Genomic DNA, 8,996 nt, shown 5'->3' with positions numbered 1-8,996 from the left:
AGGGAGGAGCCCAGAGGCTGGCAACCCCTTTCCCATTCCGCGGGCAGCTGGGCTGCATTCTCAGGCCCCTGACCCCTCCTGGGCGGATCTGTCCCGGGGCCCAGTGAGTCACTTCCCCAAGCCCCGAGGCCTTCGTGGAAGGTGGCTCCCTCTCCGGCAAAGCCTCCTTTGTTCTCCTGCTGGCTTCGCTTCCCACGCGCTCCTCCCCTCTGAGCTGCAAACTCGGGTCCTGTGAGTTTGGGGGGCACCGCGGTGGGCGTGGAAGCTGCCTGGAGAGTGGTCTGGCCCCGCGGAAGGCTGAGCGGACTTTCTGGTTTCCTCTGCCCCCTGCCTCTCAGTGCCCGAGCTCTTCTGCCTCCCCCGATGTCCGGGCAAGTCCCCACCGCCCTGCACAAGTTGTGGGTGTGCAGGCTGAGGAGCGCTGCTGTTGGACTGGCGCCAAGAGGGAGGGTAGTTTGGAGGCGGTGGCCCGGGTCGGCCCTGCCCTGGGTTGCTGAGCTGGCCTCAGCAGGAGGCTTCCAGCACCTCCACTCGCCCTCTTCGTTCTCCGGCCCTCTGACTTTCCCCTGCCCCTGCCTTGGTGGCAGAACCTGTGTGGACGTCCAGCCCAGCAAGGAAATCCATCAGAGCCCCTTCAGATGCAGCCTCTGGTTTGCCACGTCTGACTCTCACCTTCCAGCCCCAGTCCTGCTGGCCGTGTGGGGAGCTCCCGTCCTGGGCAGCGCCCAGCTGCCGGCGAGCCAAGCAGCCCCGTGTGGAAGGCTGCTGTCTGCGGCGCGTCGTCTATGTGTAGTGAGCGCCAGCCTTGTGCCCACGGAAACTCTCATTTTGAAGTAGACGACTAAAAGAAGAAAAACCCCCCAAAACCTGTGTACACAAAGAGATTCTCCAAACGAGAAAGATAAAGTCTATTATGGAACGTCTTTGACAAAATGTAGTCGTCCTTCCACAAATATTTACTGAGTGTCTACAATTCCACCAGGCATTTGGAGCAGCTCTGGTCTAGAAGTGGGGTTACTGGAGGCCAGACTCTGAGCCACGTGTGTCCTGGGCCTCACCAGCCAAGCCCTTACGACCGTTGCCATCCCCCACCTCCCCTGGGATGGTGCAATTAATAATTTCGTTTACACAGAAAAGGAAGGTCCAAGTTTCCTCCCTAAGGAGAGGCAGAAGAGCAGCCCCAACAGGCTCCGGAGCCTGTGTTCCTGCCATTAAAAACAAAGGTTAGTAGCCGGGCTCGGTGGCTCAGCCTGTCATCCCGCGCCTTTGGGAGGCTGAGGTGAGTGGATGGCCCGAGCCCGCGGGTTCGAGACCCGCCTGGGCAGCGAGACCTCATCTCTACAATAAATCAAAAAATTAGCCAGACGTGCTAGTGCATGCCTGTAGTTCCAGCTACTTGGAAGGCTGAGGCAGAAGGATTGCCGGAGCCCAGCAGGTCGAGGCTGTGGTGGCCGGGAGCGGCCACTGCACTCCAGTCTGGGCGACAGAGTGAGACTCCAACTCAAAAATAAAGAAATAAATAAATAAAAACAAAGGTTAGCCTATTGGTTTCCTATTGCAACTGTGACATATTATCATAAACTTAGTGGCTTAAAACAACACTCAATTTATGATAAATTTTCATCGTACAGTTCCAGAGGTCAGAAGTTGGAAACGGGTTGCACTGGGCAAAAAAATCAGGTTTTCAACAGAGCTGCACTCCTCTCTGATGACAAGGGGAGAATCTGTTTCCTTGCCCTTTCCAACTTCCAGAGACTGCTTGCATTCCTGGGCTTGTGGCCCCTTTCTCCATCCTCAAAGCCAGCAGTGTAGCATCTTTAAATCTCACTGACTCTGACCCCTCTGAACTCTTGTGATTCCACTGGGCCCACCTGGCTCATCTCCTTTTAAGTTCAACTGATTAACCTTCATCCCATTTGCAACCTTAATTTCCCTTTGACACATAACCTAACATATTCATAGACCCCCCAGGTTTAGGATGTAGACATATTTAGGGGCCTTATTCTGCCTGCCAAAGCTAGTTTACAACTTTACTCAAAAAAATCTTTACGAAGCCAAGGGTGGTGGCTCACGCCTGTAAGTGCCAGCACTTTGGAAGGCCGAGGCAAGAGGATTGCCTGAGCCCAGGAGTTTGAGACCCGCCTGGGCAACATGGCAAGAACTTTTCTCTATAATAAATCAGAAAATTAGTCAGGCATGGTCATGCATGCCTATAGTCCCAGCTACTCAGAAAACAAAGGCAGAAGGGTCACCTGAGCCCAGTGGGTCAAGGCTGCGGTAGCCATGATTATGCAACTGCACTCCAGCCTGGGCAACAGAGTGAAACTCTGACTCAAAAAAAAAAAAAAATCTTTATGAAACACACGTGCCCTGCTCCAGGCACTACTCTAGGTGCTACTGGGAGTACAACAGTGAATAAAGGCAAAATATCCCTGGTCTTGTGAGGTTTATATGCTGGTGGAGGGAGATGGACAAAAGACAAAAATAAGAAAAACATATCAGGTTAGATAGTGCTAAGCGATAAGGGAAAAAGTCTAGCACCGAAGAAGCAATACGTGTGTATTGCTATTTTGGACAGTGTGCTGGACAGCTACCACTCGCCCTCCTTTCTGCCCTGTATCTAGAGGCTGACATTGTGAACACTGTGAAGGGGCTCCCTTACTCTCTGGCTTCCTTTTGGGCATGGCTGATGAGAAGAACCTTCAGAAGACCTGGAGGACAAAAGACAAGTAAGGTCAGCGTCCCTCATCCATCCTCCAAAGACCTCAGCTCCTCCAGGAGACTTTTCCCATAAGTCAACCCAGCTCTGAGAATATCTCTCTTCACTTCTTCAGGCCTAGGGATGGTAACTATGACTGGCGATGCTAGCCCTGGGGGGACACATTACCCTTCCTTGTTTCCCTATGCCCTGTCCACACCTTTGTAAATACAAGATGAGTATCCCTTATCTGAAATGCATGGAACCAGGAGGGTTTCCAATTTCAGATATTTTTTCAGATTTTTGAATATTTGCATATATGTAATAAGATATCTTGGGGATGGGACCCAAGTCTAAACACAAATTTATTCATATACATCTTGTACATGCAGCCTGAGGGTAATTTTATACAATATTTTTAATAATTTTGTGCATGAAACAAAGTACATCGAGCCATCAGAAAGCAAAGGTGTCACTACCTCAGCCACCTGTGTGGACAGTCTGTGGTTGTTGGCCATCACCATCACTTAACAGTAAAAAATTTGACATACCATTCATAAAATGAAAAAAATAACGTGTTTAGGGTCACCAAGTGGCACTGTAGTGTCACCAGATACCTGTATCAGCCGTTAAACAATAGCTGTAGCCTATACTGAAGGCTTTCTCCATTTATGATGCTATGTTTCGATTAAAGGTGACTATACACTACATTTTATTTTTTTAGGCTGTAAGAAACTGTATACAGTGGTCATTCCAACGCCTTACACCACCATCCAGTTTCTTCAACAGCTTAACTTTCTCTGCTATAGGTAGACACAAATGCTGCTTCTTTCTCTTATCACTGTTACCCATAAGGGCATCTGCGGCCTCTGGACATTTTCAACAATACCTTTACACCATGGAGCAGAGAATAAGCGAAAAAAATACGGTGAGTGAGGCACATAGGTCTTGGCCCTGTGGGGGGCATTGTGGGAACCTGCTGTCCCCATGTTCCGTTTTATTGCCCTGTGTGAATGGGCTTGTTGGGGAGTCTGGACATGTGCAGAAAACAGATCACAGCTGAAGGGGCCTGGCAGGTCTTTTTTCCTTTGCGGACACTGAATAAACTGTGCCTGTATTTTGACTGAGACTCATGATGTGAGGTCAGGTCATGAAATTTTCCACTGTGGTGTCATGTTTCAGATTTGGGAGCGTTTTGGATTTTGGATTAGGGATGCTCAACCTGTAGTATTTTATTCAAGTCTCCTCAGACTGTCCTGATCGGAGGGTGCCGTCTGTTTTACCAGGAAGGCCTCGCTGAGCTGACAGTATTTAAATCAAGCCCTGAAGAAGGTAAGGTGGGAAGCAATGCAGATACCTGGTGCACGAACATCTTGGACAGAGGTGGCAAGTACAAGGGCCCTGAGGTAAGAGCATGCATGATGTGTTTGAGAAACAAGGAGGCTTAGATGGCCAGAGTGCATGAGGGCGAGGGGAGTGCAGGATGTGAGGTCACAGAGGTTCCTGGGGTAGGAGGGAAGACAGATCATGTAAGGTCTTTGAGGAAGTGCCCCACTGCTATCCCCACAACACTCACCTTTGGGTACATACAGACTCTATGGTTTCTTCCCACCCTTACAGCTCTGCCTGAGGGACTTGGTTGGCCAGGAGTACAAAAGACCCTCATGCAGGGGGCAAGCCATGGAGCTGATACCCCAGGAATAGCTCTCAATGGATGCAGTCTCTAAGAACTCTCCAGAAGGGGTGGGCTCTAGTTGCAGAGTGGTAAGTCATTTATCAATATGCCCTGCTTTGGCTTCCTTCCTTTCCTGTCTCACTTTCCTATCTCTCTCCTCATATGCCCAGGAATCATCTCCCAAAGAATACTTGCACTCAAGGCCTTGTCTCAGTATCAGCTTCTGGGAAATTCCAAACCAAGACACCACTGGGAGCCATTATTAGGACTGAGGCTTTTCCTGGGAGTGAGATGAGCGACTGCTGAGTGGTGAGCAGAGGAGTGACATGGACGCCGGGAAGAAGCAGAGAGACCAGTTAGATGTGACTGATCATTCAGAGGTGAACTGAAGGTGACTTGAAGTGCTGGAGGTAGGGATAGATGGTTCCATTCTGGATACACTTTTGAAGGAGGAGTCTGCATGATTTGCTGCCCACTCAGATGTGAGATGTGAGATATGGTGAGTTATCTAGGGTGGCTTCAAGAGCTTGGACCTAAGCAAGAAAGGATGGAGTTGTCTTTGCCAGGATGAGGAAGATTGTGGGGGTAGAACAAGATAGAGAAGACTGGGAGCTCAGCTTTGGACAGATTGAGCTGAGATGCCTGTGAAACACAGGAATGGAGAAACTGGGCAGGCAAGTAGTCAGGTTCTTGGGATCTCGTGAAGGCGTCCCTGATTCCTTTTGATGGAGAATAGTATTTAGAAACCAATATATAGGGCTCGGTGTGCTCATTGCTATTGGGGTGTCAATTCTCTCGGACCTCTTCGGTGGAAAATACTAAGGAATATACATGTATATGTACATACATATATACTCTTGATTTTATCCATATTTATTTCTATATTCCTATACCTATAGGAAATCATGAATTTTCACCAATACTCCCAGAAACACCAAATGTTTCTGTCAAGTGTTTTCCCTTCTCCTGTTTGTAACTCTGTTTCAGCACTGAGAAACATGACTCTTGTCTCCTTAAAATGTCCTGCTGCTGTCCTCTCCATACACCCTTGAATGCCTTCTTCATCCTTCTGGGACTCTGACACATGGAGTAGGTCACAGTCCTGCACAAATGCTCCCCTCACCCTACTCAGGTCCAGTCATCCCCCCACCCCCACCCCTGCGCTGAGTCTCCTGGGTAAGTATCCTCCTCCTTCCTACCTATCAAATTGCAAACTTTACCCTGGACCGTGGAAGCTTTCTCTCCTGCTCAGCCCCACCTAGTAAATTCTGGCCTGAATTGCTCAGGAAGGAAAGAGGGGGAAGTACTCTGATAAAACATCAAATATAAAAAGTTGACTATATATTGGGTTGATGTAGAAGTTCATGGCGTTTTTCACTGTTTTAAACAGTCTTCATCAAAGCCTGATGATCTTCTTGAACATGGAAAATCACTCAGGTCAAAGCGACCCTCTTTGAAGCAACAAAACCATTTTCTTGTACTTTCCTCGATGGCATTCTCCCCATACATGGCACAAATGTTTTGAGTTACTTCTACTGCCTTTAATCTTCTGTTAAACTCAAACAGAAGATTATGTCAGAAGTGTTAGTCTTTTTTTTTTTTTTACTTGACACTCCATTTTCTTTAGCCCACACACAAATAGCACTAACTTGCTTCAAATCTCCCATACGCAAGGTGTATTCACAAGCACATCGTCACTCCAAATGATAAACGTTAAACAAACTCTCAACGCTGCAGCATTGCCATGCCAAAAGCAAACACTATGAATTTATGCATCAGCCTTATAAATTCTATATTTACGGTTGTAAAATTTGTATGTGGAAAAAAGGACTGTAAAAATTATAATAAAATACCAATTGTTATGGTTGTAGGCTAAAATCAGGACTTTTTTTCTTTTCCTTATTTTCCAAATTATCTGTAACGTGGTGATATTATTTTTCAATTAAAAATATATTTTAAAGAAAATAATTTAAATTGCACTTTCCAAATGACCCCAAGCTGCATCTAGGCCACTCAGGATTCATGATGATCATCCAAGAAGGTGTTCACAATATTAACAGAGGATCTGGAGAAGTGAAGTTTTATATCAAAATAAACCTGGATCAGAATACAAAATTTTTATGAATTTTAAAAATAAAACCTGAATCCGGGCTCGGTGGCTCAGCCTGTCATCCCGCGCCTTTGGGAGGCTGAGGTGAGTGGATTGCCTGAGCCCGGGGGTTCAAGACCCTCCTGGGCAGCGAGACCTCATCTCTACAATAAATCAAAAAATCAGCCGGGCGTGGTAGCGCATGCCTGTAATTCCGGCTACTTGGGAGGCTGAGGCGGAAGGATCTCCGGAGCCCAGCAGGTCGAGGCTGCGGTGGCCGGGAGCAGCCACTGCACTCCAGTCCGGGCGACAGAGTGAGACTCCAACTCAAAATAAATAAAATAGATAAAATAATAAAACTTGAGTTCTGGTTCTGGAGAAAGTTGATACTTTTCCTCCCTCCTCCTTATAGTATAAAGCGTAAAATTAAGACACAGTACCATGTGTTGTCTAGCATCTGATGAAATCAGGAAGGCCACGAGTGGACTAACTCCACCTTTGCCTCCTCCTCTGCTCCCACTTATCAGGTCCTCTAGCTAGGCAACTCTCCTTATCAGAGAGACCAGAAGCAGTTCCTGTTTATCCCTGAGTATCAGTTTCAGTCCCTGCCAACCCATGGAATTATTCAAACAAGTCAACCACATTCTTCCTTGGAAGCCAGGAAGCACCCCACCCTCTTGATACTATAACACCTGCCTCCCCTAGTCCTTGGTTGTTCATTCTGTAACCAAGTACAAGACCCATGTGTCCCTCTGTGGCATGTGGTGCTCTCTTCCCCTAGGCTATGAGTATATGTGACTATAAAAAGTGTTGATCTCATCTGTCCAGTCTCACCAGTTGTGTATTTGACCCTCCCCACAACCCTAGGGCAGGAATTCCTCCCTCACCAATGGGGTGAAGAGGCAATGATTCAAGCACTTCCTCCTAAATACCTCTCAATACCTGGGAAATGATTTAACAGACAACGATTAAAAGGCTTAAAGCTGGAAAGAAAAAGGTAGACTTGAGGAACAGCAATGTATAAATTCCCCGAGTTTTCTTTTGTTATCTCCCCCGTACCCTAGACTAGGTATTGAAGATTCCTACAATTCAGAACTTCCACCAGACAGTACAAAAAAAAAAGACAAGAAAGACCTACTCTCACTGGACAAATGGACGGAGGACAAGTTAAGGAAAACCCAATGCCCCCTTCACAACGAAACACTGGCAGGCAGTCTGATCCACCCACCCGCAGCAGCTATGCAGTCAGAGTACAGGTTGGTAGCCACATCATCTTAGCTCTGTGTCTATCTGTCTTCCACCTAGTGGCATAAAAGACCCAGGTCCCCTAAACCCTATAGCAGAAGAATGGAGCCCACAAACACCGGGCAGTCTAGGGAAGTGCCTTCTGCCTCCGTGGATGACACCAACAGAGACTGAACAGTAGCTCCAGCCATGCTAGAAGAATGAAGCAGCCCCAAATGATGTTGAAAGTGTTCTGATAACCAAACTGTCACCAAATGTACACCAGAACCTATATTACACTAGGATCAAGAGTGTCCTCGCATAATAACCAAAATGTCCAGGATACAATGGACACACAGATAGCCCACACACTAATAGCACTAACTTTCTTCAAATCTGCCATATGCAAGCCGGGCTCGGTGGCTCAGCCTGTCATCCCGCGCCTTTGGGAGGCTGAGGTGAGTGGATTGCCTGAGCCCGCGGGTTCGAGACCCGCCTGGGCAGCGAGACCCCATCTCTACAATAAATCAAAAAAATCAGCCGGGCGTGGTAGCGCGTGCCTGTAATTCCGGCTACTCGGAAGGCTGAGGCCGAAGGATCGCCGGAGCCCAGCAGGCGAGGCTGCGGTGGCCGAAAGCAGCCACTGCACTCCAGTCTGGGCAACAGAGTGAGACTCCAACTCAAAAAAAAAAAAAAAAAAATTTACAAATCTACCATATGCAAGATGTGTATTCACAAGCACATTGTCACTCCAAATGATAAACGATAAACAAACTCTCAGCCCTGCAGCATTGCCATGCCAAAAAACAAACACTACGAATTTATGCATTAGCCTTATAAATCTATATCTGTGGTTTTAAAATTTGTATGTGGAAAAAAGGACTGTAAAAATGATAATAAAATACTAATTGTTATGGTTGTAGGCTAAATGCTGATGCAGGTTTATTTTTATATAAAACTTCACTTCTCCAGATCCTCTGTTCAAATTGTGGTCACCTTCTTGGATGATCACCAAGAATCCTGAGCAGCCCATGTGCAGCTTGGGGTCATCTGGAAAGCTCAATTTAAGTTATTTTCATTAAAATATATTTTTAATTGAAAAATAATATCACCATGTTACAGATAATTTGGAAAGTAAGGAAAAGAAAAAAAAGTCCCTCTTCATACCAAGAACCATCATTTGAATGAGAAAAGACAAACTGACTCTAAAATCTAGATTAATCAGATGTTGGAATTACCAGATAAGAACTTTAAGGCAGCATCATAAAACGGCCTCAACAAACACTTGCAAATTCTCTTGAAACAAATGA

This window comes from Carlito syrichta, unplaced genomic scaffold, assembly GCF_000164805.1.
Source record: "Carlito syrichta isolate Samal-C Ts95f unplaced genomic scaffold, Tarsius_syrichta-2.0.1 Scaffold309116, whole genome shotgun sequence".
NCBI classification, from domain to species: domain Eukaryota; kingdom Metazoa; phylum Chordata; class Mammalia; order Primates; family Tarsiidae; genus Carlito; species Carlito syrichta.
Note: the sequence above shows the minus strand (reverse complement) of the source record.